General features: G+C 35.2%; 1 protein-coding gene across 2 annotated transcripts in view; it reads right to left on the bottom strand.

Moving 5' to 3' along the window:
- CDH12 (cadherin 12) overlaps positions 1-26,916 on the bottom strand; it is a 1,039,090-nt gene that overhangs the window by 477,386 nt on the left and 534,788 nt on the right. The gene's annotated exons all lie outside the window — the stretch shown is intronic.

Below are 26,916 nucleotides of genomic sequence, written 5' to 3' on the forward strand. Positions count from 1 at the left end.
TCTTTCCTTTCCTTTTTCCTTTCCTTCCTTTTTTCCTTTGCTTTCCTTTCCTTTCCTTTTTCCTTTCCTTTCCTTTTTCCTTTCCTTTCCTTTTTCCTTTCCTTTCCTTTACTTTCCTTTTTCCTTTCCTTCCTTTTTTCCTTTCCTTTCCTTTCCTTTTTCCTTTCCTTTCCTTTTTCCTTTCCTTTCCTTTCCTTTCCTTTCCTTTCCTTTCCTTTCCTTTCCTTTCCTTTTTCCTTTCCTTCCCTTCCCTTCCCTTTCCTTTCTTAGTTCTATCCAAGTTTCTATATACATGTCTATGGACACACGTGATCTGCTGCTCTGTACTGTGGCATAGGGCTCCATGAAATGTGGCTACCACTACATTCGGTTTATTTACTCTGCTTCCAGTGATGGATTCTAGAGCTGGAAACTTTGAGTGAATTTTTATCTCCCAACATTTATTTTTAGTTTTTTCTCCAAATATTAACTTAAATTCCACAGAGTACATACAGATTTTGCATATAGATAAATTTGTATCCTCTTAAGAATTTATTAAGCATTCACCATTCTCATTCATACCAGTATTTGGTTACATTAGTGATGACAAAGAGCTATAAATATCTCCCGGCTGCCGACATTAATGACCGATGGTGGTAAGAATGCTATGGGATGGAATAAAACAGACAGCAGTTTATTCAATTATTGTAATATTTTAAATATTCCAAGATTCCATACGTTTTTCACCAATAACTCAATGTGTAATTCCCCCATGTCAACAAAGAAAAGTATTTGATTGACACTCCCTATTGGCCTTATATAATTTATGTTTTATGTTGGGGGGAAAACTAATAATTATTTTTCACTTACGAATTTAGCAACAAAAAATCTTACGGCTTCCTGTGATCCAGACACTGTTTTTGAGAGTAGGGGTATGGTAGTGAATAAAGTGAAAGAGAAACTTTAAGTAGGCTAGTCAGGAAAAGACTATTTAGAATGTGAGATACAAAGATTTATAGAAGGGAAGGAACTGAATCACACCTTATCTATGAGAAGAACATTCCAGGAAAAGGAAGGAGGAAGTGCAAACCTTAGAACAAGAAGCATGATTAGATGTTTGCATAAAACATGGAAGCCGATGTAGATGGAGCAAACTGTTGAGGGAGGGAGAAACAGGACCTGGAGTAAAGAGAGCAGGGGTGGAGTGGTTCATCTCTGACCATTCAGGTCACTGGAAAGACCCAGGCTTTTTTTTTTTTTCTGAATAAGATGGAGAGCCAGTGACTGGTTTGTTGCTAAGAAGAGGTAAGTTATGACTTAGAAATCTTTTGGAGTACTTAGGCTACTTGTGAACAAATTTGGAAAAAAATAGAAAATGCAGCTATTAAAAAAGCATTTAAATGTTTAAATTGTTACATAAGAAGTAGAATAGTGTAAACAAAGAACTTCTTTAAAGAAACTTGAATATGTGAGAATATTCTCCTTTTAATACTAATTAGTACTGTCAATCTGAATAAGTCACTCAGTCTCTTTGGCCTCAGCTTCCTACTGGCTGAGAGAGATTGCCAGGTGGAATTTCTAATGTTTCTTCCATTCCAGGTCAAAGTTTCTAGGACTCTGAGCTCTGAGTCAACTCCCTATGCCTTGTTGTTCAAGTTGTTAGGCAGATAAATGAGTAGTTTTGTGTTTTACTCACTTTGTCACACTGTCTTTTGTTGTTTGGGGGAAAGGCATTTTTCTTTTCTTTTTTGATACTAGAGTACGAAACAACTTTAGTTTGGTGAAAGGAGATAGTATACCAAAATTTGTGGTTCACTTTTATTCTTTTTTCTATTCTTTTGCAAGTTCACACACTTTTTAGAAAAATAAGTCTCAGGCAAATTAGCTAAACTTTATAGCTATCACTGAAATAGATAGGTACAAAGGACAGTAATATATTGAGAGGTTATAATCCTACATTTTAAACTCCATATCTATTCATTTAAGCCAAAGTAGATGGAATTCATTTTCTTTGTAAGTTGGAATAGTAGTAGGAGTGGATAAAAGTCGAAGAGAATGACATTTGGATGAAAATGAGATTACTTCACACAAAAATAGCATTGTCTAAAAGGTGCATCTATTTGCATTAAAGATGTGGACAGCCAGAAACCACAAAGTAAAAGTGTGGGTGCCACTGGGTCTGTGGTATTATGCACTTTGGCTATATAAAAGCTACAGCTATGACAATAACATTTATTAAAAACCCACAATATGCATACACTGGTTCCTCTCCTCTGTGCAAAACTTAAAACTGGTTCCTCTCAATTTTTTAAATGACTCTCTAATATTAGCCAAGGAAAGTGGATGTTTCTTCCATCTGTGGTTCCAAATTAAATTTCCCCTGAAATCCATACCTTCCAAAGGTCAGAATCATGAACTATTCTGAGAATTCCCTACCAGGTTATTACAGCTGTCATTTTCAGAGAACTGATTACCAGCCCTACTTTACTCCAGATTTCAATTGAAAAATGTGAACCACAACAATTTTGAAGCCATACATTTTTAACTTTCTGCAATAAAGATCAATTCTCAGTAAAGCATAGTTCACCATAATGTTGTGAAATGTTGTGAAACATTTCTCAAATGCAAGAATGTGGCCATGAAGAATTTGATTTTTGTATTTTGTATGTGTAATGCTGTTTCCATACAGAATCCATAATGGTCATTACAAAACTCACTCATCTTTTAAATATGTTTAACATTGTGCTGATGTATAGACCTGAAGTAGAAAACTAATAGCATTTTTGACTTTATCAATTTCCTCTCAAAGCTATTTTCCAAGGTAAATAATTTATACATATATATATGCACTTACACTTTCAGTTAAATAATATTTATATAATACCTACTATATGAATCAGTAATAAAAACTGATCAGCATTTTAGATAGTATAAATAGCATTTTGACATCATTAATCATGGCCATAAAATGATACCTAAAATTAATTTCATTCACAATAGCAGAAAACTTTAAAAAATTTGTTTGGATTTCACAAATTTTGCCTTTTATTTCAGAGACTAGTTTCAATATTTTTATTGAACAAGATTTTTCTATCAAGGACTATTTAAGTTCTGCATATGCTTATTAAAAAACCGTTAGTCAGGTGCTAGAATACAGTGGCTGTTATGACACTTAAAAATATTGTCCTCGTCCTCAAGAGACTATCAAGAGAAAAAAAAAAAATCATTCATCCATTTATTCAACAAACAGTTTTCAAGGACAGTCTGTGCACCTGGAACTGGTTATAATGCCCAAAACTCATTTAGTTCCTTTTGATGACAAGGATAATAAGAAGCATTTACTCTCATCAAATATGTAGTGTGGATGCATAAACAAAAGTGACTAAAGCACCAGGGGAAGAAAGTATCATTAAGAGATGACGAAGAAATTCACTTTCTACAAAATAGCTAACTAAAGTTTAGCTAGTGACAAAACACAGTGGAACATCAAGATGTGAATAGCTCCTCTAATTATATAATAATAGGGTTTTTTAACTTCTGAAACATGTTTTACTCACTTTATGCAAGCATATATGTTAAAATAATTTGTTCAAATTAAATAATTGAATTCATAAAGTGCAAAAAAATTATCTTGTCAACTTTAGATGTACATGTGATTACAGTTGACTTTGTAAAAAAGGGAATTCAATTAGATAGTCAAGAAAATAAAAATGAATAAAGAGCAAAAAGAAAGTAAAAAAGAAATGTACAAAGTGCTTTTTAGACTGCGTAAGTGCAGGGGAAAATACACACACACACACACACACACACACACACACACACAGAGGACTAGGTAAATTAGTCCCTATGTCAAGAAACTAGAAAAAAAGAAGTATTTCAACTAGAAATTGCATAAATGGAGTTTATATAAGTTGGCAATCAAGTAACCAGGGTGTGATTAAAAAAAAAAAAAGTTGTCATAAAGGAATACTCCAAGAGTGCTATCCTGGGATACTGGGAAAACATGTAATTAATGTAGATTGAGCAGACATTTTTTTCTAAGAAGGGGTCATTCACTGAATTCCAGGTGTGTTGAATTTAAGTTGCTTACAGGGACTCCAGATGGAGATGTCAGGAAGCAGTTGGGAAAGCAATTTTCACTTTAGGAGAGTCTAAAAAGATGAAATCTACATAGAAGTTCAAATCTTGGAATCTATGAAATCCTCAAAGTTGGATAGCTTATAAGAGAGTAAAAGCACTGTCATGACACAGGTTTTTTTTTTTTTTAATAATATGCATAACAGAAAAAAGCAAATTAAAAAAAGTGACTTTGAAAGTAAGAGTAAAATGAACAGCTTATACTAACATGGAAAAGAGAAACTTTTCACAGGAAATTAACATCAATGACAGTTACTCTAGGAAAATCTAATTACTTAAGGAACACATACACCACTTTCTCTCTCTCTCTCTCTCTACTCTCTCACTGTCAATCTTCATAGAATAATTTTTAGCTTTGGGTTGAAATGTAACATGGATCATAAGTGTTAAAATCTGAATGTGGTTGAGGTTTTAGAGACAGGAAGTGTATACGGCTTTTGCCAGTATTTGTCTGAGAAGGAAAGAAAACATAGAAATAAAATGAGATTTTTTTAATGTATACAAACATTTTAAGGCAAAATATTTTGAATTAGATACAGGAAGATAGTAAGTTTGATTTAAATGTCATATTGATAGGAAGACAACCCACCAAGAAAGGAACATCTCAAATGTACAAAGACAACATTTTTTTTAAAGGTCAGACTCTTGGGAGTAATTAAATAAATTAATTTTTTTAATTAAAAATGTTTTAAAAAAGTCCTTTGATTGCTTTTTATGAATTCATATTGGCTTTTGTTTTGTTACTGCTGACTATAATGTAGAGGCCATGACATTGGTAATAAATATTTTATCTCTATGGTATATATTTATTTAAATTTCTTCCATTAATCCTGTAATCATCACTTTTCAGATATTAATATGCTCTGTTCCCAATTCGTGTTTATTAAAAATTTCAAGATTTTAAAATAAATATTTTGTTGACCTTATAAATACTCTCAAATGTCCAATGGTTGTAGCTTCGTGAGCCATCAAAAATTGCGAATAAAAGTAGTTATTTAATTTAGACACAATCAATAAACTTAAGTAACAGATATTTTCATTGAAATATTCATTGAAAACTGAAGTGTGCTGTCCCATCAAAGCCTCATAGTAAATTATCAACACCACCAAATCTCCTGCATTGTGGATCAGAGTCAGTATTGTCATCATGTTGATGACATGAGATCGAGAAACTAATATATTTTAAGACCATTTTAGTTTTTAAATGATAAATGTCATATTTTCCAAAATAAATCATAATAAACATTTTATAACAATCCCAGAAGCATTCAAACCACTATTTCCTTCTAGGGTTAATAATTTGGTTCATAGATTAGAATTATTTCATAAAAGTTTGTGGCAGGTCACATGTTACCCAGCATATTGATAGACTAAATTATTAAATAATCTAGAAGTACTCTAGGTAAGGTGGTCATGGGACTTAATATGTAAACAAGGATACTTTGGAGAATTAAAGGGATGCTATAAATGATTGCATAGGAACAATACGTGTGAAGCAGGACTACTCTAGGCAAACCAGGATGCACGTCTCCATTACTACAGATCATATTCATTTAAATATATTCATCTGTTTTATTAGATATGAGAGCATAGTATTTGTTACATTAACTCTTCCTGCCAAACAACTACTCAGTGCCATTTATGGAAGCAATTTCTCCATAACACCTTTTAAGACAAAGCTTGTGTGTGTGTGTGTGTGTGTGTGTGTGTGTGTGTGTGTGAATGCACACAAAATAATCATTTGATTATTAGCAGCAGATGCCTCTCATCTTCTGTACTCTTAAGCCTAACTTCAAAGTCATACATGTATATATTATTTACTTGGCACAAATCCAATACTATTAACTAATGAAATGTGAAATCCAAAAGGCATAAAAGGGCTAAATAGAAAAAAGCAGCCCGAGGACGCCATTCAGCATTCAAATACACGTGTAGGAGATATGAAGGTGAAGAAATAAACTTTCTTGTATCTCTTCCTGTGTTTATAGATGATATGATGTGAATAATCACTAACAGTTCTCATTTAAATGTACAAGTTACCCTTGGGCATCAATTATAACTAACTGAGGACATAAGCAACAGCTAAAAGCTGACAAATGTGTGTGTAGAAAGCCCCTTAAAACATAATCACTTTCCCATCAAAGAAGAAGCAAGGATATCATAACCAGGCAATTGGGACACCTTGTCAGTTATGTATAAATTGGGCAATAAAGAAAATAGCTTGACATAAGGGATGCCACATCCTGGGAGGACTGCTCAGGGAATGGAATCTTGACTTCAATTTGGACTTGTCTGCTATAAGCCATCAACAACACCAGACGATGCCAAGTCGCACAGCAGAATTAATTTATAAATATTCCAATAGACAATGGAAGGGTTGCTAAAATCTTCTTATACTGTAAGCAAAATATTCTTTTGTTTTTAGTTAGAATCTTGGAAAAATAGGCTATGAGTTATATCTAAAACAGAAAAAAATGTGAAAGATATTTTGGATTTGTTTTAAAAACAATGTCCTCAAGTACAAATTTCCACTCACCCTTTACTCTTGAGCTATAGCCCTGAATATCTTTCCACGTGCAAGAGATCTTCATCTAGTGCATCCACTGTTCTCTCCAATACAATACCCTAAAAATGAATGTACTACTTTTCACCACTTTCCCTGTTGGTATTTCCTATTTTGATAATGAAGCCTTACTTCAGGTACATGAGCATTATCACAGATTGGGTTCTCTGAAAGCAGAGACTGAGATGGTGTTTGAGGTGAGATCCTTTGGGTTTTTTTGTTTTGTTTTTGATTTTTTTAAGAATTGTCTGTCAAAGGAAGGGAAGGAAGCAGGTTTGAGCAGAGTGTAGTCAGAGTGGCATGTGGGCTGATGAAGACTTAGGCAAAGCTTGGCTCATCAAAATGTTCTTAGCCAACTTCAAATCCTTGGGCCCTTTTATGTGCCTTTTGATCACTCACTGGATACAGGCTGCACTTGGGAAGGGAGTGATCTCGGGACAAGGGTGTCCATGCAGATATCATGTCCTGGGGAAGGGAAGCCTGAGGACTCTGGGGATGTAGCACCTGTCCACCACATTCCACATTTCACTCCCACATACCAGCATTCACCAACCAATTCCAATAAATACTGACTTTTTTTTTCTATCTGCTATGTATTTTACAGCTTGGCTGCTACTGTCTTAGTCTTGACTATCTTTTCTTTTTTCTTAGTATTTGTGCCCATTTCCTTGCTCACTTTCATACCTGGGTAGCCTGCCTGAATGGTCCTCTTTCATGAACTGCTTCAACTACCTATCAACTTCCCTTGCCTTCTAGATGGATCCTTACCATCATTGGCTAACTTCTTTAAACACCCATTTGCCTACACATAGTCCAATTGAATCACAATACTTCTGTCTCTGTGCCACGGTCTTCAATGTCTTTATCTTCTTGTTCATGCTCTTTCCTCTGATACTGGTGTTATCTTTTACCCCTTTCATGCCAGCCTGGTAAAGTTTCACTCTTTTGTAAGAACACTGTCCACCAGCACTAGTTTTTACTTCTTCTTTGAACTAGCTCCATCACAAACAAAAACTTCAGCCCATGTTAGAATGTCTATTTAGAAATATTAGTGTAACATCTGTATGAGCAATTCTTGAGGAAGTGCCTGGTACATGTGGGCAATGACAAGAAGTTTTGTCTTGAGATTTAAGAAAAGCAATGGGGGTGAGGAGAGAAGGTGGGAAGGAGGTGGTTGGGGAAAATCAACTGGTTAAAAATGAGATGTTTTAAGTCACCTAAGCATTTAGAACAACCTACTTGCCAAATAATTAATCATCTCTGTGACATCGAGAAAGTTACTTTACCTCTCTGAGTTTTATTACCTAATATATAAAAGACTGCTAATAACACATCATAGAAATTAAATAGAGAGTCAAGTCATCTATAGTTTCTGGCACACAATTTGTGTTCAATAAATGATAACTATTAAAACTCTGGGTTCTGGGGTCAGTTGAATGAGATTTGTCTGTTCTACTTGCTGGCAAAATAATTAGCTTGGTTTTAACAAGTTATTTTCAAAGATACATGTGAAATCAAATACCTCATGCTTCGTAAGATAATGTGTTAAATATTAAGGGTAAAATGATGAGAAACAAAATTAAATGTACCATGCCCCTGCACTAAAAATCTTACAGTTTTAAAATCTTAGCCATGCTTGTTTTAATTGCCTGATTTTGTTTTTTAAAATGTAGAAGAATATCATTCTTCGATGTAAAGTTCTGTGGGTGTTTCATTAAGATGTTATTTCCATTCAAGCATATTGAGTTACATGCTAATATGAACATTATTTCTAAAACTAAGTTGCTTTACAGAGTGGATCTGGAATCCTTGTTCATTACGGTTCTATGAGTGAAGTGGATCCAAAACAATTTTCTAAAGAGAATTTGAGTCCTTAATGTGGACATGCCCATAGCTCACCCCTGATGGCTTTATTGAGATTTTAAGCCTCTGTAAAAGGATTATAACCCTAACCCCACCTTGACTATTCCTGAGGAACATGGCTCCCAATTCTCTTAGCTGCATAGAAGAGCTGAATTTCTGGCATTTGCCAGGAGTAAAATCTCAAATCAATGTCAGCCAAAATTTACTATAAGAATTGTGACACTAAATGATTTATTTTCAAGGACATAGTCTAGCCTGTCTTCAAAACTGATTTTGCTAAGTTGTGATTGTGGGGTGGTGCCTTAGGTAACTCATTTCTAAGTCCCTTTAGAGGATGTTGGGAGGGAGCTGATTGAAAAAACTGGGGTGCCCTGAGTGCAGAGGGTTTGATCTACTTCTTTTTTGATGCATTGCAAACATGTAGTGTTCACATCTGACACGCGGTAGGCTGAATAAATATTTGTGGATACATGATTCCAATTTATTACAGAGCCTTCATCAGTATTACCACTTTCTAATTATTTTACCAAGAAGCATCGAGTTTTCCCTGGACAATTAGTTTATTTTTACATCAAGGCCATTTAAGATTGTGACGAAAACGAGTTCTCTCTCATCAATTTTCAAAAGTTTGGTAATAAATTCTGTTCAACTCAGGTAACTCATACGGGTCACTATAGGGTATAGTTTAAGCTCAATTCTCAGCTATCCTTTGTAGTAGAAGTTTCGTCTTTGTAATTTTTTTTCTTGTTTTTATTTTAGATTCTTTGGAAGTCATTTGAAATTCTTTCTGGAATCAGCAATATGTATAGCAAAGAAGGAGATTTAGCCTAAATTTCCTTTCTAGTCTAAAATTAAACTGGATTTCTTATCATTATGATGCTTTAGACAGTTAGGTGTTACTGTAAATGGCCCAGGATGACAAACATATCCCTCAAGGTCCTTACCTGTTTTCTCCCCTACCCCATCTCTACTCCATTCCTAACAAAAATAAATTATTTTGACCAGTTATCACTGGGGAGCTGCCACCTATATTAAGCAACAGTTGTGCTATTTTTTTACAAACATTTTACTTTGAGGGGTGCCTGAGTGGCTCAGTCGATTAAGCATCTTGACTCTTGATTTCAGTTCAGGTTATGATCTTGTAGTTCATAAATCCTTAACTCGGCCACGTCAGCAAATTCCTTTTCCAAATTAGGTAACATTTACAAGTTCTGGGAATTAAGACATTTTAGGAAGGCCATTATTCAGTCTACCACAATGTCTTAAGTGCAAATATTCACGATATACAAAAAAAAAAAAAATCATTTTCTAAATGAGAGAAAAGCAGATATAGATAATCAATTATACAAAGTGATAAAACATATTCAATAACAGTACAGATGCAAGTCACTTAGCAAGGTCTATAGTACCACACCATAGCTCACGTGGAAATACAAAGGTCAGTTCAGATTGTGTATTGAGGTTGGCATAAAAACATAATTCCAGTAACAATGAGAGTGTTCACAATATACTCCCTGTTCTCTCACATTTTTGTCTAAGCCTATCAGGTTAGCACAAGAATATGTATGTTTCTAAATATTCCAAGAATTTAGGGGATTAACAGAACAACAACACAAAAAACTATATGCTTAAAAATCCTTGGGGTGCCTGGGTGGCTCAGTTGATTAAGCATCTGACCTCGGCTCAGGTCATGAGCCCGCGGTTCATGAGTTCGAGCCCTGTGTCGGGCTCTGTGCTGGCAGCTCAGAGCCTGGAGTCTGCTTCTGATTCAGTATCTCCCTATCACTCTGTTCCTCCCCGCTTGCACTGTGTCTCTCTCTCTCTCTCAAAAATAAGTAAACATTAAATTTTTTTTTTTAAATAAAATACACAGCAAGTGAAAAGGAAGATTAAAAAGACAAACACCAGAGCGCCAGAAGAAATGGTGGATAAAAGTACTGATACCTTTATATATTTAAAATGCAAATGTAGGTAAGCTATCAGATGTAATTGATGAGTGTCAGACTATAATTATTTTCTTTATAATGCTTAAGGTTAGAGGAGGTCATCAAGAGACTCCTATTCCATGAGTCCCTCAAGAAACAACAAGTACTTTGTTAGATAGTTTCTGCCAGTCGATGTTCTTCCAAAATGAACCATGTTAACAAGGTTTTTAATTTGTGGAGAAGGAGCCAAATAAAAGGCCTATCTTAAGTCCTCTGGCTCCCCAGTCTTCCCATAAATAAATAAACAAACAAACAACAAAGATAAAAATATAATAAATCATGCTAGTGTGGCTCATCTGACTAAAACTTTTATATCTAACTTGATAACACTCCAGTTTGACATCTTCCTCTCTGGCATGTTGAAATTCCTTTATTTCAAGCAAGCCTGTCCCATAGCATCCATCTAACAGAGAGGAAAAATGCATCTTGTTATCCATATGACCACCTTGAGGGCACACTGGAGCTTGCAGAGCACATGGTGATACTTATGGTGTCAATAACAATGTCTAAATAACACAAGTTTTAATTGTAGTCATCTTTTATCGGCATGGTTGCTCCCTGGGCTCTTTTTAATTCAATCATATTGAAATGCGCTGTCCTGATTTTCATGAATTAGGGCAAAGTCACCCTTACTCACCATCTGAAGTCTCAGATGTTCCTTCCCACCCAGTAATGAAAATGAAAATTATTTTCCTTGGCAACTCAGATGGCATTCTGGTTAATTATGTGGATGTAATTCTTAGATTATTTGCATATTTTATAGCTGGAAAGCCCTTTACTTTATTATGGGTTCTCTTTGTTTTCAACTTTCTTAAAATATGATTTATTTATTTTGTTATTTTATTTTAAGAACTTATTAATTTTTCCTGAAATTATTTTTGCAATTAGGCAGGCTCTAATATATATTTAAGATATTCATTCTAGTTTTTTATTAATTTCACCTTATTTATAAGTGGTGCCCACAATCCAAATATGATGTGTCCCCAAAACTTTTATGTTCATAAGGGGACAACTTATAATAGAAGCTAAAAATAATAAAGACATAAATAATTGGATTGAGTATCTTTTGAAATTTTTCAAGGATTGTTCCCAAACTACACTGAATTTGGAGGTAGGTACATACTGCTTGCCTGAAAGAAAGAAAGAAAGAAAGAAAGAAAGAAAGAAAGAGAGAAAGAGAGAGAGAGAGAGAAAGAAAGAAAGAAAGAAAGAGAAAGAAAGAAAGAGAGAAAGAGAGAGAGAGAGAAAGAAAGAAAGAAAGAAAGAGAAAGAAAGAAAGAAAGAAAGAACAAAAAAACACAGAAATACATTACTGGCAAAATTATTATATATTGTAGTTAATAAAAAAATTATATGTTTGCAAATCATGAACTAAAATGGATTCTTTTGAGTGGACATGCTATCAAACTGGATATTCTTTACAAATATGTTGACTGGATTATGGGGTGGGTATACTCTGAATAAACAGACATAATAGATTTCTAATTTTTAAGGTAATCTCTTTTTAATGAGAGGCTGTACAGCTGCACAGCTGGTCAATGGTCAGCAGCAGGGATTTCAGATGGTAAGTCTAAAAAAACAAAAGATTCTCCCATTATTTCAGTTTTCAAATTTAAAAATACCCTAATATGGCTATAATGTCTTAAACCTGCCATATATTGAATATGCAACAATTTGTATGGGCTTAACATACATAATTTCACTCAATAGTTTTAATAATCCTGAAGACAGTCATTGTTGGAAACTTTTAGAGAAGAGGAGTTCATAGTCGGCATAACAACCATGGTTGAACCCCAGACAGAGTTAGAACTAAAACCCAGGTCTGATGACCTTAGTTTTTATACTGTGCTTCCAGAATCTGAAGATATAAACAAGTTGGACTATTGTTCCAATAAAGTCTACGCGGTTTTATATGATACTCCTTACTTCCTACAGAGTAAGAGACGACAGAAGTTCAGGTTTATATCTCCTGTATCAGGACAGGTCCACAGGGCTAATAGTTTCTAAAAATGTTAGTAATCAAATATTTTCCTTCCATAGCTACTCCAGAGGATGAAGAGGAAGACAAAGAAAAATAAGTTACATATGTTATACCTGAGTCTGTGTGATGATAACTGACTTCAACACAACTGGATCTTTAGTCATCTTTCTCTTAAATTTTAAAGAAACAGAATGGTATTGAAAAAAAAATCTTCACTAATTTATAATCTTCTGTTAACAAGTTTCTCTTGGGCCCAGGACAAGGCAGTCCACTTTACTGCTGTAGGTTTCCTAACGCATAAAATGTCTGTGATTTTTGGGATATTGACTCTTAAGTTGTTTTTTTTTTAATTTTTTTAATGTTTATTTATTTTTGACAGAGAGAGAAAGAGAGAGAGAGAGAGAGAGAGCATGAGCAGAAGAGGGGCAGAGAGAGAGGGAGACACAGAGTCTGAAGCAGACTCCAGGCTCCAAGCTGTCAGCACAGAGCCTGACACGGGGCTGGAACTCACAGACCACGAGATCATGACCTGAGCCGAAGTCAGACGCTCAACCGACTGAGCCACCCAGGCGCCCCTTGAACTCTTAAGTTTTAAAATTCAATGACTTGATCAGATTTCTGATTCCAGACAGATGGAGTAGATGTATGTTTTCCTATTCCTCCCACTGAGTACACCTAAAAATCCTAAGCATTGTATAAACTGAATATAGAAAACCCTTGAAAGGTGGATAGAAAAAGGCAGAGAGACTAAGGACTTCAGAACTCAAGAATGACACAGTGATGTGTGCTCTGTGCTCTAGATTTTCTTTTAGCCTCATATATCCTATACTGAAGCAGAAGAAGCTGGTGTCCAAGAAATGACAATGCATACAGAGAAAATCCAACAAACACACATGCTCTGTATCCAAAGTGCCTTTAAGAGTCATCAAAGACAGAAACTATTAGAAGATAAGTGTCTGTATTTCAACAAAACAAGAAAGAAAGAAAGAAAGAAAGAAAGAAAGAAAGAAAGAAAGAAAGAGGGAGGGAGGGAGAGAGAGAGAGAGAGAAAGGAAGGAAGGAAGGAAGGAAGGAAGGAAGGAAGGAAGGAAGGAAGGAACTGTTGCCTTAGCTCACTCATGCCAAGAGAAGTCAGTGGAGGCTCAAGAGTTCTACACTTGTCAGGCTGTAACCAGGTGCCTCAAACATCCTGTCAAGAGTTTGGGGTCAGAAATGGTCAAGTAGGGGCTGGGATTTTTATCCTGCTGATGGCAATGAAGTCAACCTCCACTCCAACCACAGCCTAAGTGAAGACCACTGCAAGTTTAGAACTAAAAAGCAACACCACCAAAAAACAAAGAATAATGGATGGGCTCAACAGCAGAATGGAGATGGCAGAGAAAATAATCAGTGAATTGGAACACAGAACAGTTATAATTATGCTATCTACAAAGGACAGAGAAAATTGACCAAATTAAAAAAAAAATAATAATAATAATAAATAGAGCCTCATGGTCCTGTGGGGCTATAATAAAAGATCTCACATTCATGTCACTTGAGTTCCAGAAAGAGAAGAGAAAAAAAGGTGAGGCTGGAAAGGTGCTGAAAAAAAAATAAAAGACTAAAACGTTTCCTAAATTGATCAAAAAAATATAAACCTATGGACTCACTAAGCTGAACTACCTCCAAGATAAACTCAAATAAGTTCATGTAAAATACAGCAGACCCAAGCTTCTGTGAACTAAAAGAAAGGGAAAAAGTCTCATCATCATCAAGAGAGAAATGATATCTCACCTATAAGAAAAAGCTGAATCAAGTAGAATTCTCATCAGAAACCAGGGAGGCCAGCAAAATGTTTGAGTTTGACAGAAAAGAAGTGTCAGCTCAGAATTCTATACCCAGTAAAATATATCCCAGGAATTACAGAAAAATAAAAATATTTTTAAGCAAAATATTTTTAGATGAAGGGAAACAAAGAAAATTTATCATCAATGACCTATCCTCAAAAATGGTTAAAGGAAGATCTTAAACTAGAAAAGAAATGATAGAAGAAGGAATCTTTGAACTTCAGGAGGAAGAGCAACAATAGAAAGACAAAAGTGTGTGAAAATATATTACATTTTCCGTTTCCTTCTTAGTTTTCTCAATTAGTTTTCTTTGATGGTTGAAGCAGAAATTATAACATTGTCTGTAGTGGGTCTAACTACATGGAGAGGAAATATTTAAGACAATTTTATTATAAATGAGGGAAACTAGAGCCACATTTAAACAGAATAATATTAAACATTTCATTTAAACTGATAAATGTCATGACAGTAGATTGTGATAAGTTATAGATAGATGATGTGATAACCAGAGCAACTAATAAAAAGCTATATGAAAAGATGTACTAAAAACACTATAGGTATATCAGAGTAGAATCATAAAATATATTCAAGTAACCTAGGAAGACAAGAAATGAAAGAAAAAGATGAAAAGAAAAGAAAAGAAACGGAGAATAAACAACAGAATAAAATGGCAGCCCTAAAATGTTAATAGTATCAGTGATTATGTTAAATGTAAATTATCTAAGTACACTGATTAAAACATAGAGATTGGATGAGTGGATTTAAAAACATAATGTGTATGATACAAGAAGCTCATTTCATATATAATGATTTATATTGATCAAAATGAAAGAGATGGAAAAAATACATCATGTAAACATTAATCAAAATTAAAAGCTAGTTTCTATATTAATATCCCATAAGGAACACTTTACAGCAAATAAAATTACAAAAACAGAGAAAGAGAATGCATAGTGATTAAAGGATCAATTCGACAAAAACCCTAAATTTGTATGCAATGAAAAACAGTCTTCAAAAAATATGTGAAGCAAAATCTGATAGAGCTAAAAGAGAAATGGAGAAACCCATAATTAACGTATGGTATTCAACATTCCTTTCTCAACAACTGATAGAACATCTGAATAGAAAATCAGCAAAGTTCTAAAGTCACCGCCACCAACCAATAGTCTCTAACTGGTATGTATAACATGGCAAGACATATATACTTACATATTCTGGCCCATAAAATTACCCTTGCTCAGTTTAACATTGTTAAAATCATACAGAGTGTGCGTTTTGAGTGGAATCAGACTAGAAATCAATAATGAAGTAGCATGCAAGTCTCCAAACAAGAAAAAACCAAAAAACACACTTCTAAATAATCCATGGGCTAAAAGGGAAGTTTCAAGGGAAATAACAAAATATATTGAACTGATTTGAAATGAAAATGCAACATATTAAAACTTGTTAGAAACATCTAAAGCATTGCTGTGAGGGAATTTTACAGCACTAAATAAATATATTAGAAGATGAAAATTTTCAGATTGATCATCTAAGCTCTCGCCTCAAAAACTTGAGAGTGTAAAATAACCCAAGCAGAAGGAAAAATATAATGTGGACAAGAGCAAAAATCAATGAAATTGAAAACAGAATCCATATAGAAATAAACGAGCAAGAATGGATTCTTTGAAACATTCAAATGGTTGGCAAACCTCTAGCAAAACTGACAAAGAAAAAAAAAGGACACTATCAATATCATGAGTGAAAATAGGGGATATTATAACAGAACTTGCAGTCATCAAAATGGCGAGGAAATGCTATGAACAACTCTAAATTAATACATTTGAAATCTCAGATGAAATGGACCACTTGTATGAAAAACACAACTTACCACAAATTATCCAATATGAGATAATTTGAGTAGCCCTCTAAATTTCTAAAGACATTGGATGTATAATTAAAAACCTTCCTCCAACAGAAGTTTCCAGGACCAGGTCGTTTCAATGAAGAAATTTTAAAAATGTTAAAAGAAGTTAACGCTAATTCCCATCCCATTAGGGAATGTAAAGTTAAGTAGTAAGTTATCACTATACACCCATCAGAATGGGGGACTGTTATTCAATGGGTATAAAGTTACAGTTACACAAGATGAATAAGAACCAGAGAGTTTCTGTTGGACACAGTGCCCATAGTTAATACAGTTAACAATATAGTGTTGCTCACAAAACTTGTTATGAGGGTAGATCTCATGCCAAAAGTTCTTATCAAAAGAAAATAAAAGTGGAGGGTAACGGCAATGGGAAACAAGAAATCTTTTGGAGGTGATGAATATGTCATTTATTACCTTGACTATGGTGATGGTGTCACAGATATGTAATCCATACCCAAACTCATCAACATGCACACATTAAATATGTACAATTTGCTATATACCTCTTTAAAGTTGAAAAATAAAATTATATACATTGGAGCAAAATATACTGATAGCACAAAAATCTGGCAAGGTTCCCAAGAAACAGGATCACTCAAACATTGGCTGGTGTAAATGTCAAATGGTACAACTGTTCTGGAAAACACTTTCGCAGTTTCTTAACAAACAAAACTAAACATGAAACTGTCACATGACCTGAAGACTGGACATTTATTCCAGAGAAAGGAAAATACATGTCAAACAAAAACCAACCTGTGAATAAGCATTCATGGCAGCTCAATGTGTAATTGCCAAAAACTGTAAAAAAAAAAAAAAAAAACCCAATGCTCTACAATAGACGAATTACAAAACATAATGAAGTACATTCATATCATAGAATAGTAAACAGCAAATACAAAGGAACAAACGATTGATGCATGCCACAACTTAGGTGGATCTCCAGAGACTTATGCTGAGTGAAAAAACCAACCAATTCCAAAAGCTTATGTTTTTCAGAGTCCATTTATATAATGATCTTCAAACTTCAAATGATAAAATTGTTGAAGTGGAAAACAGATTAGTGGTTCTAGGGTTGCCTAAAGGCGGCAGGGGGCAAGGGGGTGGGGCGAGAGGCAGGTAGGAAGTGACAATAGCCATAAAAGGGCATCATGAGGGACCCTGGAGATTATAGAAATGTTCTATACCTTGTCTGTCTCAAAATACTTTGTCATAGTTTTTTGTAGTTTTGTAAGATGTCAGGGGAAACTGTATAAAATATGCATGGAATCTATTATGTCTTACCACTGAATGTGAACCAACAACTATTTCGACATAAAGCCGTTAATTTAAAAAGTTACATAACTCTAGGAAATGAGAATTAAAAAAAAATAAATGTACCTTTCGGGAACCTGGGTGGCTTAGTCAGTTAAGTGTACAACTTTGGCTCAGATCATGATCTCATAGTTCGTGAGTTTGAGCCCCATGCTGGGCTCTGTGCTGACATGACAGAGCCTGGAGCCTGCATCAGATTCTGTGTCTCCCTCTCTCTCTGCCCCTCCCCTGCTCACACTCTGTCTCTCTCTCAAGTATAAATAAGCATTAAGAAAAAAAAAAAAAAAACAGTTCTAAAAAAATAAAAAAAATAAATGTACCTTCATTTTCTGTTTTTCTTACTGTGTTTTCCTATTTATTCCTTAATATATTCATTCATTATTATTCATTAATGCATGTGTTCTTATGCTTTTGGCTTTTCTTTTCACTCTACTTATGGGTTTATGAACTAAAAAGGGGATTTGGTGAAATTATTCATTTGATTTTTTCATACATGCTGCCTTATTTTGCATTTGGTAGCTGCAAGTATACCAAACTAATAATAATAATGATATATTTATATGCGATATATTACCACGTTAGGGCAGGGGGAACTCTCGATTTACTTCTTTGTAAATCAGTTGTTTTCTGCTTTCTATAAACACCAATATACCTTTTCTGTCTCCATAAATATATTCAACAGATCTTTATTAAGCACATACTTTGTGGCATTTTATTACAAATACTAAACATTCTAGTGGTGAAAATATAGCCTCTTCCCCTCATATTTAAGGCATGGGTACAAGGTGGACAGGTCAACACAGAACACATTAATAAATGTAACAAGAATATATTTACAAATGCTTGAGAGATATATTCTATATTCCTCTTAGAACCCTTCTCCTTTGGTCATTCCATGTCTTAGGACAATGTCTGTTGGTGCCCTTGTAATTGTAGGCTGCATAGCTAGTGGGGGCTGACTGTGCCTGTAATCAGCATCCCAGCATCCCCGGCCTCCACCCACTATGTGCCAGTAGCACCCCATGCCTGCTGTGACAACAGAAACTGGTTACAGACTTTGCCAAATGTCTCCAGGCTTCTGGAGAGAAGTATCTCTTGGGCAGGAGGATGACTATGGCTGCAAACTATTTCCTAAGAGGCCCTAGTGGTTTTTTTGCTGCAGGACAGCTTAGGGTGTGTATTAAAACTTTTTATCGAGGCAGTAAGTTCTGAAGTTAGCCTTTGCGGAGACAGAAATTTCAATGTTTTTGTAAATATCTTGTCTGAAGTCAAATTTTGAAAAAAGCAGAAAATAAAGTCAGGGAGGGTGTATACAAATCTTTAAAATAATTCTGACAGCAAATATGGTCAGATGAATGCCCTCTGGAGGTTTTTGAACCAAAGAGTGACATTACATGAATTTAAGGTAACCAACTCATCCTGGTTAGCCTAGAACTTTCTCAGTTTTCTCTCTGAAAGTCTTATTTTCTATGAACACTCTTAACCTCAGGCAAGCCAAATGATTGTTCAGGCTATGTCAGTTTTATTTTAACATGACCATTCTGCTTTAAGAAGAATATATGGTGGGTGGGGGTTGACGGCAGAAAGTGTAAGATATTAGGAAACTACGGCAATAATCTATTCAAGAGATGAAGTTGTTTTCTAGGTGCTGCTTTGTTCTATTTTGGATATATTAAGAGATGTGGATTATACCTCAAACTTGCAATGTCAATAGACAATGTATATAATTCTGGAGCTAAATAGCCTGGACATAACTCAGAGTGATGGTGATATAGGCTGAATTGTGTCCCCCCAAAATGGATATGTGCAAGTCCCAACTCCCAGTACATCAGGTGGGACTACTCTAGTATGGATGAGTTATGGTGGTCTTATAGGAAGAGAAAGAGATACCATGGGTGTGCATGAACAGAGAAAAGGGCACATGAGGCATAGTGAGAGGCAGCCATCCACAAGCCTTGATCCGGAACTTCCTGCCTTCCAACTTGTAAGAAAATAAATTTCTGTTTTTTAAGGTGCAAGGTTTGTGGTATCTTGTTATAAACGTCCTAGCAGACTAATACATATGGTATTAGATGCTATCCCATCTAAGAAGAGTTTGTAGCAAAGGAGTATGGGTGAAGGAACTCCAAAATGTAAAGGTCGAGAAAAAGGGCAAAAGGTTATACAAAAGGATAAGAAATTTACAACTCATGAGATGGAATAGAAACCTAGAGAATGCAGATACCCTTCCAAAAAAAAAACAAAAACGTAAAAGTAAAGAAGGATCATAAACATGAGTGGTCATTGAGGTCACTGGGATTAAATAAGTTTTTTTTTTTTAATTTAAGAAGGAAAATATTAATTTTGCAGTATGTTTGTATACAACATGTTTGAGTCCTTGAGTGGATGAAAGCAGACATCTCTGGGTTAATATTTTATGTAAAAGAAAAAAATCATTTACCCCTTTATCATAGTAGAAAAAAATAGCATATGCAGAGAGTTTAGATTGTATGTCGGATATCTGATGAGGCTGTATTTGTATGGGTTTTGATTTAGTTAATGAGAAATGAAAGGAAGAAGGGGGATAAAGCTTATGGAGATTATAAATCAGAAGATGTCATCTCTGAAAGTGAATTTAATACACATTATTTGCATCGTTTAATTGAAAATTAAATCTTTATCCATTATATATACATATATATTTATGTATGTATATATACATGTACATTTGTATATACATATATGTATATATACATATATATACATGTATGTATGTATACATATACAAATAAATAGTATTATAAACACAAATACCAAGAAGAGAAAGTCATGGAATGTCATATATTTGTAGTGCTTGTTGAACTGAATGTAATCTGGGTAAGTACTCCATACAATGCTGGTTGTCTTCACTTTATTTTCTTTTAATGTTTATTTACTTTTGAGAGAGAGACAGAGTGCAAGTGGGGGAGGTACAGAAAGAAAAGGAGACTCAGAATCTGAAGCAGGCTCCAGGCTCTGAGTTGTCAGCACAGAGCCCGATGCGGGGCTCCAACCCACGGACCGCCAGATCATGACCTGAGCTGAAGTCAGATGCTTAACTGACTGAACCACCCAGGAGCCCCCAGTTGTTTTCACTTTAAAATATATATATAAAATGAAAAATTTTTTTAAGTTTATTTATTTATTTTGAACTGTGAGGTCATGACCTGAGCTGAAACCAAGAGTCACACACTTAACTGATTAAGCCACCCAGGTGCCCCAGAATGAGAAATTTTTATATACAGGTCCCCCTACCATTTGAAAGTAGAATTTTCCTATGAAACCTTTTTTTTCTTTTTTCTTTTTTTTTTTTTTTTTCCTGTTTTAATGTTTATTTATTTAGCTTGGGAGAGAGGATGCACGAGCAAGAGAGAGAGGGAGAAAAATAATCCCAAATAAGGCTCTGCCCTGTCAGCACAGAGCTGGACATGGGGTTTGATCACACGAACCGGGAGATTATGACCCCAGCCGAAATCAAGGATGCTTAACTGACTGAGTAACCCAGGTTCCCCACTATGAAACCTTTTGTAAGCTAAAATGGTGTAAAACAAAGAAGCAACTGCCATTAACTTACATTAATGGAAACATTTTTTAACTTTCCCAGACCCAAAAAATTACCTCTTTTAGCTTTTTCTGATACTTTAGGACACACCTTACTAATGGATGGGCAAAATACAGCTAGATAAATCTCATCTACATACACACTTCAAACTACGGTGGTTTGACACGGAGATGCCGAGTGTAGTTCGCTAGGAAGGACCTAGATGGCGCCATCCTCGCCGTTCAAGGTGCACGCGGCCCTTATAAAGCCTCCTTGAGAAACAAAAGCGGAGGCTATTTTTTGCTTTTTCACCTTCTTTTGTAAAAGGAAAAAGCTTCTTTGAATTGGTGAAAACAGGTATTAATGAAGATCTTTCATAAGAGCAAAGTGGCTTAAGGCAAATTTAACAAGTGGGGTATACCTATAGAGTGTTTAAAAAATATCTATTTTATGCCTTGTAGCTACAGGAAACTCAAAGGATAATAAGCATTTGGGTGATAAATAACCCTTGTTCATGCAATTAATAGTGCTAACATAATTATAATACAATTAATGATGCAATACGTCCCCATGCAAAATGGCCAGATCCAAATTTGGATTTTGTTTATACGCACAAATTGAAGAGGATAGTTAGGGCAACTGTGACTGGTACCAGTGTGTTGACACACAGCAAAACTCACTTTCAGTCAGTGTGTTTGGTCTAGAACTGCACTTCAGTGTTTAAGCCTCATCGTCATCCAAAAAACTAAGGCAAATATTGCACTCTCTGAACCTGTCCTTACAAGTTCCTCCTTTTTTCCATCTTAATTTACTAAGTCCGGAATACCTTAATAGAGAAGAATCGTTTCGGTTGCTTGGAGGAAATTAAAGGACCGAAATTTGAAAACAATCAGGAGAGAAACTTCTATGGGCCAAGGGACTTGTCAAATCAAGTCACTTTAGAAACCAGTCCTCCTGTGTTTAGGTCTCATTAGCCAGTGGGAACAAAGGGATTCTTGTTAATGCGTGCGTACAGCTACCTTTGATTCTGGTGGTTTACGGTCTACAGAGATCTCACACGGCACTAACAAACCTGGCCAATTTGCCTTTTTCAGGCTGCCTCCGGCAAGGGCTAGCAAGCTCCCTTTGCTGACCTACCACTCAGGAAATGCGTGCACACTGTTGCATGAAACTGTCGGCTCAGAATCAAAGTTCATTATCCCATGTGACATGTGTAGGGGGAGGTTCTCTTAGTCCTATTATACGAGTATCACTTATCAAAGTTCCATCTGAAGATTGCAGACCTCCGAAGGATTACAATTTTTTTCTTCTCCAGTGAATGCTCACAAAAGTTTAATGTGCATGGATTGAGGCAATTCAAGTAATAGGCTTCAAACTGAACCCGAAGCCATTGTCCTCTCAGCCTTCGGGCGGCTATGTCAGATTTGATTTTTAGTCAGGGTAGATTTTCTTCCAGGGGACCAGCAAGGCCAACCTTGCTGTTTCCCTTATCGGGGATCTCTTCCAGTTTGCCCTGTCTGTCCATACATATAGGCTTCTATAGGCACATCTGTATATGCACAGACATATTTCTCAAATGGTGAAACTATTTTAATTATTTATACACGAAGGTCTTCAGGCCTATGTAAATCAATCATAAAAATATATATCCAACAGGAAAGAACATTAGTGGTTTTATATATAAATTATAAAATTATATAAATATAAAAAATATATACATATATGTATATGTATGTGTGCATATATATATATATATATATATATATATATATATAAAATATATCAGTATAGATGTCTCTGCTCTGGTGAAAATCCTGTATTTTTGAGGGCCTAGAAAAATATAAGATCATTTAGGAAAACGTTATGTACTAATTCCCCATAACCTCAGTTTTCAGAAGAAAACATTTTGTCACACACCCAATCTGTGTTATGGAGGAAAAGAAACATCAGAACAACTTAGATTTAGAGTTAAAGCAAATCAGGAAATATTTTAGAGATGTTAATTAAGCACTATGAGTTAAAGGAAGGATAGGTAATGTAGATGGGTGCCCCAATGATATGAATTAGAACAAAACTAGAATCATTTGATACTCTAGGAGTATATTCTCATGAGAGAATGATGAGTAGAATATAGAAGCAGCAAAAAATTTACAAGTAAGCTAGGATGTCAACCTCTTTTACTCCTTTTTAAGAAGGACACAATATTGGGGCCCCTAGCTGGCTCACTCGGTTAAGCATCCGATTCTTGGTTTCGGCTCAGGTCATGATCTCGCAGTTCATGAGTTTGAGCCCCCCATCAGGCTCTGTACTGACAGTGAGGAGCCTGCATGGGATTTCTCTCTCCACCTCTCTGTGTCCCTCCCCAACTTGCTCTCTTTATCTCTCTCTCCCTCTCTCTCTCTCTTTCTCTCTCTGTCTCTCAAAAAGTAAAGAAATAAACGTAAAAAAAACTTAAAAGAAAAGAGACAACAGAACTAAGAAAATACCACAAGATCAAAGTCCTATGTGGGAAAGGAAGGGATAAAAGACAAAAGACTTTATACAGATATTAGCAGCAATCTGTGGACATTTAGTTTTTTTCTATCTTGAATGGTAAACATCTTAGCTTATAAGAATATAAAATGGAGTGTAGACTTGCCCAATCACTATGTTGTGCTGAAACTAATGTCACATTGTGTGTCAACTACACTTCCATTAAAAACAAACAAACAAAACAGTATAGTTGGCTTCATAGGGATCCTGTGTTGTGACAGTGTTGTGATAACTGAGAGTATGATGGTAGATCAGAAGAACTAAATAAAATCATGAATTTAATTATGGAAATGGAAATTTATAGAAACTTGTGATTCAGCTAATAAAATGTTCTTCAGACATGTGTAGACTAAATTTGTAAATCTTCCATTTTAATTTTTATTTCTTTTTTTTAATGTTTATTTATTTTTCAGAGAGAAAGAGACAGAGTGTGAGCATGAGCGGGGCAGAGAGAGAGAGAGAGGGAGACACAGAATCTGAAGCAGGTTCCAGGCTCTGAGCTGTCAGCACAGAGCCGGACGCAGGGTTCGAACTCACGAGTGGTGAGATCGTGACCTGAAGCTGAAGTCGATGCTTAACCGACTGAACCACCCAGACACCCCTAATTTTTATTTCATACTAAAGCAAAGGATATGTGAACTAGACTAATAAAACATCATCCTTTCATTATGATCATTTTAGATTTCCTGCAGAGGTGGGGACAGAAAAAAGAAGGAGGAAGAGGAAGAGAAAGAGGGGGAGAAGGAGGAAGAAGGAAGAAAAGAGGAGGAGGAGAGAAAAGGAGATTGAGACATATCTAGGCTTACATCTATTGAGCAGTGGGTAGATATTGGGGATATCATATTCATAAGTCTTCTTCCTTAAACTAAAGCAACTCCTTCAGAACTAAAGCCACTTTGATCCTCCCTTACTCTGACCCAAGAGAAAGGGTTAAGACTTGTTTTCCATGATCAGTTTCTGACATGGGACCTAAGAAAGTGGAAAAGTGAGAAAAAAAATAGAAAGTACAGTAAATAGAATCAATTGATGCCTAAGAAGAGACAGAAAACATAATATATTAGAAGTGTAGAAATTAACCATAAGTGATTTATGTTTCAGGTAGAGGAGATATAAAATTAATATACATTATTAAAATAACTAAGAAAGGTTACATATCAAAGTCACTTTATTTTTTTAATGTTTATTTTTGAGAGAGAAAGAGCGAACACACATGCATGCACATGTGCAAGGAAGAGGCAGGGAGAGAGGGACACAGAGGATCCAAAGCAGGCTCTGCCCTGACAGCACAGAGCACGATGCAGGGCTTGAACCCACAAACCATGAGATCATGACCTAAGCCAAAGTCAGGGGCTTAACCAATTGAGCCACACAGGCGCCCTTCAAAGTCACTTTGTTTGATTACCTTGGAATGGGAAAATTGCAAAAGCGTTGTCCAATTTTTTGCAGCAGGTTTTTTCAAATATGCAAGTTCATTGTTTTAAAAATGGAATGGCTTTTTTTTCTATTTAAAATAATTCAATACAGCAGTTTATCAAATAAAGATCCTAGGTTTTCATTTACAAATTAGAATTATCATAAACTGAATATTCTTAAAGCAGAGCATACCTAGGTAAAATGCAAGCAAGCAAACAAACAAACAAAACCCCAGAAATCAAATCTCTGATATTTATTTACAGAAGATATATGTACTTAGGATTTGATGCTGTATCAGAAAGGGATTTAAGGTTAAACATTTTACACGAGATCTTTGACTTTCCTCCCAGTATTCATTGGCTAGGCTAAATTTACAACCTCTTGGGCTTTGAACAACAAAGGGCTGTTTCCTGCTTAGAGCTCATGTCCATCACTGGTCACTATCTTCGTTCTGGGTTCCAGCTGGAAGAACCCCTCGCTAAGATGTTGTAAGTCTATTATTCTTGAAGGGAGGGTCAGAACATATTTTGAAAAATAGTGATGCAGTGTATCACAGTCCAACTGTACAATGATCTCCCAGAGGGCAAGGAAGTTATTCCAATCCTTATGTGCTACTCCATACTAGCTTGCACAAAATAAGTAGTAAATAAATGTGAACCAAAGGTTCATAAGAAAATAACCCTCATTCTATGAAACTGTAATTTTAGTAAAAAGGGCCATACAACTGATAGGGGACAAGAAGAAAATTACTGTCTCACAGAATAATAAATTCAATACTAAAGGCATCACTACCTTGCACCTTTATGTTTCAATAGCATTTTGTTGGTGGGTAGGCTGAGCTAATTGTTAACTTAATTGTTTTTAGTAGTTCAGTGCAGGTCTCTTATTCTTATATCCCTCCTGCTCTAGAATAGCAAGCAGCAAACTATTTTTAAAGCAAGCATAGGTTAAGTTCAGAATAAGAAGATCCTCATGATGATGATAGGACAGACGAAGAACGTAGAGAGCTAACTTTCAGATCAAAAGCTGTGTCTCCAGTTCTGACAGAACAATCAGTCCTTGACTTTTACACAATAAGCAAATTCGATACGCATTTCATAAATAGCAAATAAATGGGCAACCTCAGAATATCATTTTAATGAGTGTGATTTTCCCGACTGCAACCACACATTCCGTATTCACTGAAGCTTCCTGTGTAGGATGCAAGTCAGGAAAACTTAAAAAGCACTTAAAAACCATAGCAGACAATGAAAACTAAAAAGGCCATTTAGGTTTGCTGAAAGAGAAGCATAACAATATGCCTTCAAAAGATTCTCCAAGGCATCAGCTTAGCATTCTTCTCATGAAGTTAAGGCTACTCTTTAAAAGAAAATATTATCAGAAGCAGAAAAAAAAATCCTTTTAAAAAATACTCAAAGTTTCATAAATGTATTTGGGCTTGAAAATATAAATGGTTATCTGCTTTGCTTTAATGTTATTTAGGAATGCAGGAAATAATACTCTGATGGCTGGGACTCTAGAAATGTTTCAAATCATTATTTTCTCTGCTCAGTCTGGTCCAGTCCCAAATACCCAGTGGGAACTCAATAAACATAAATTGATGATGATGATGATGATGATGATGATGATGATGATAAATTCTCTGAGACACACACCGTTTGAAAAATCTGTTAAGTCCACATGCATTTTAACTTTGAATTTGTCTTTCTAAAGAACTTGAAGTCAGATTTGTTTTGGTTTTGTCTCTGCTATACTTTGATGAGAAGTGAAACTGCAGACACAGACTTTTTATATTGATGATGCAGGATTTATTTATTAGGCTCATTCACCGCGCAGGTTACTGAGCTATCTTTTTTGA

This window comes from Panthera onca, chromosome A1, assembly GCF_046562875.1.
Source record: "Panthera onca isolate mPanOnc1 chromosome A1, mPanOnc1 haplotype 2, whole genome shotgun sequence".
NCBI classification, from domain to species: Eukaryota; Metazoa; Chordata; class Mammalia; order Carnivora; family Felidae; genus Panthera; species Panthera onca.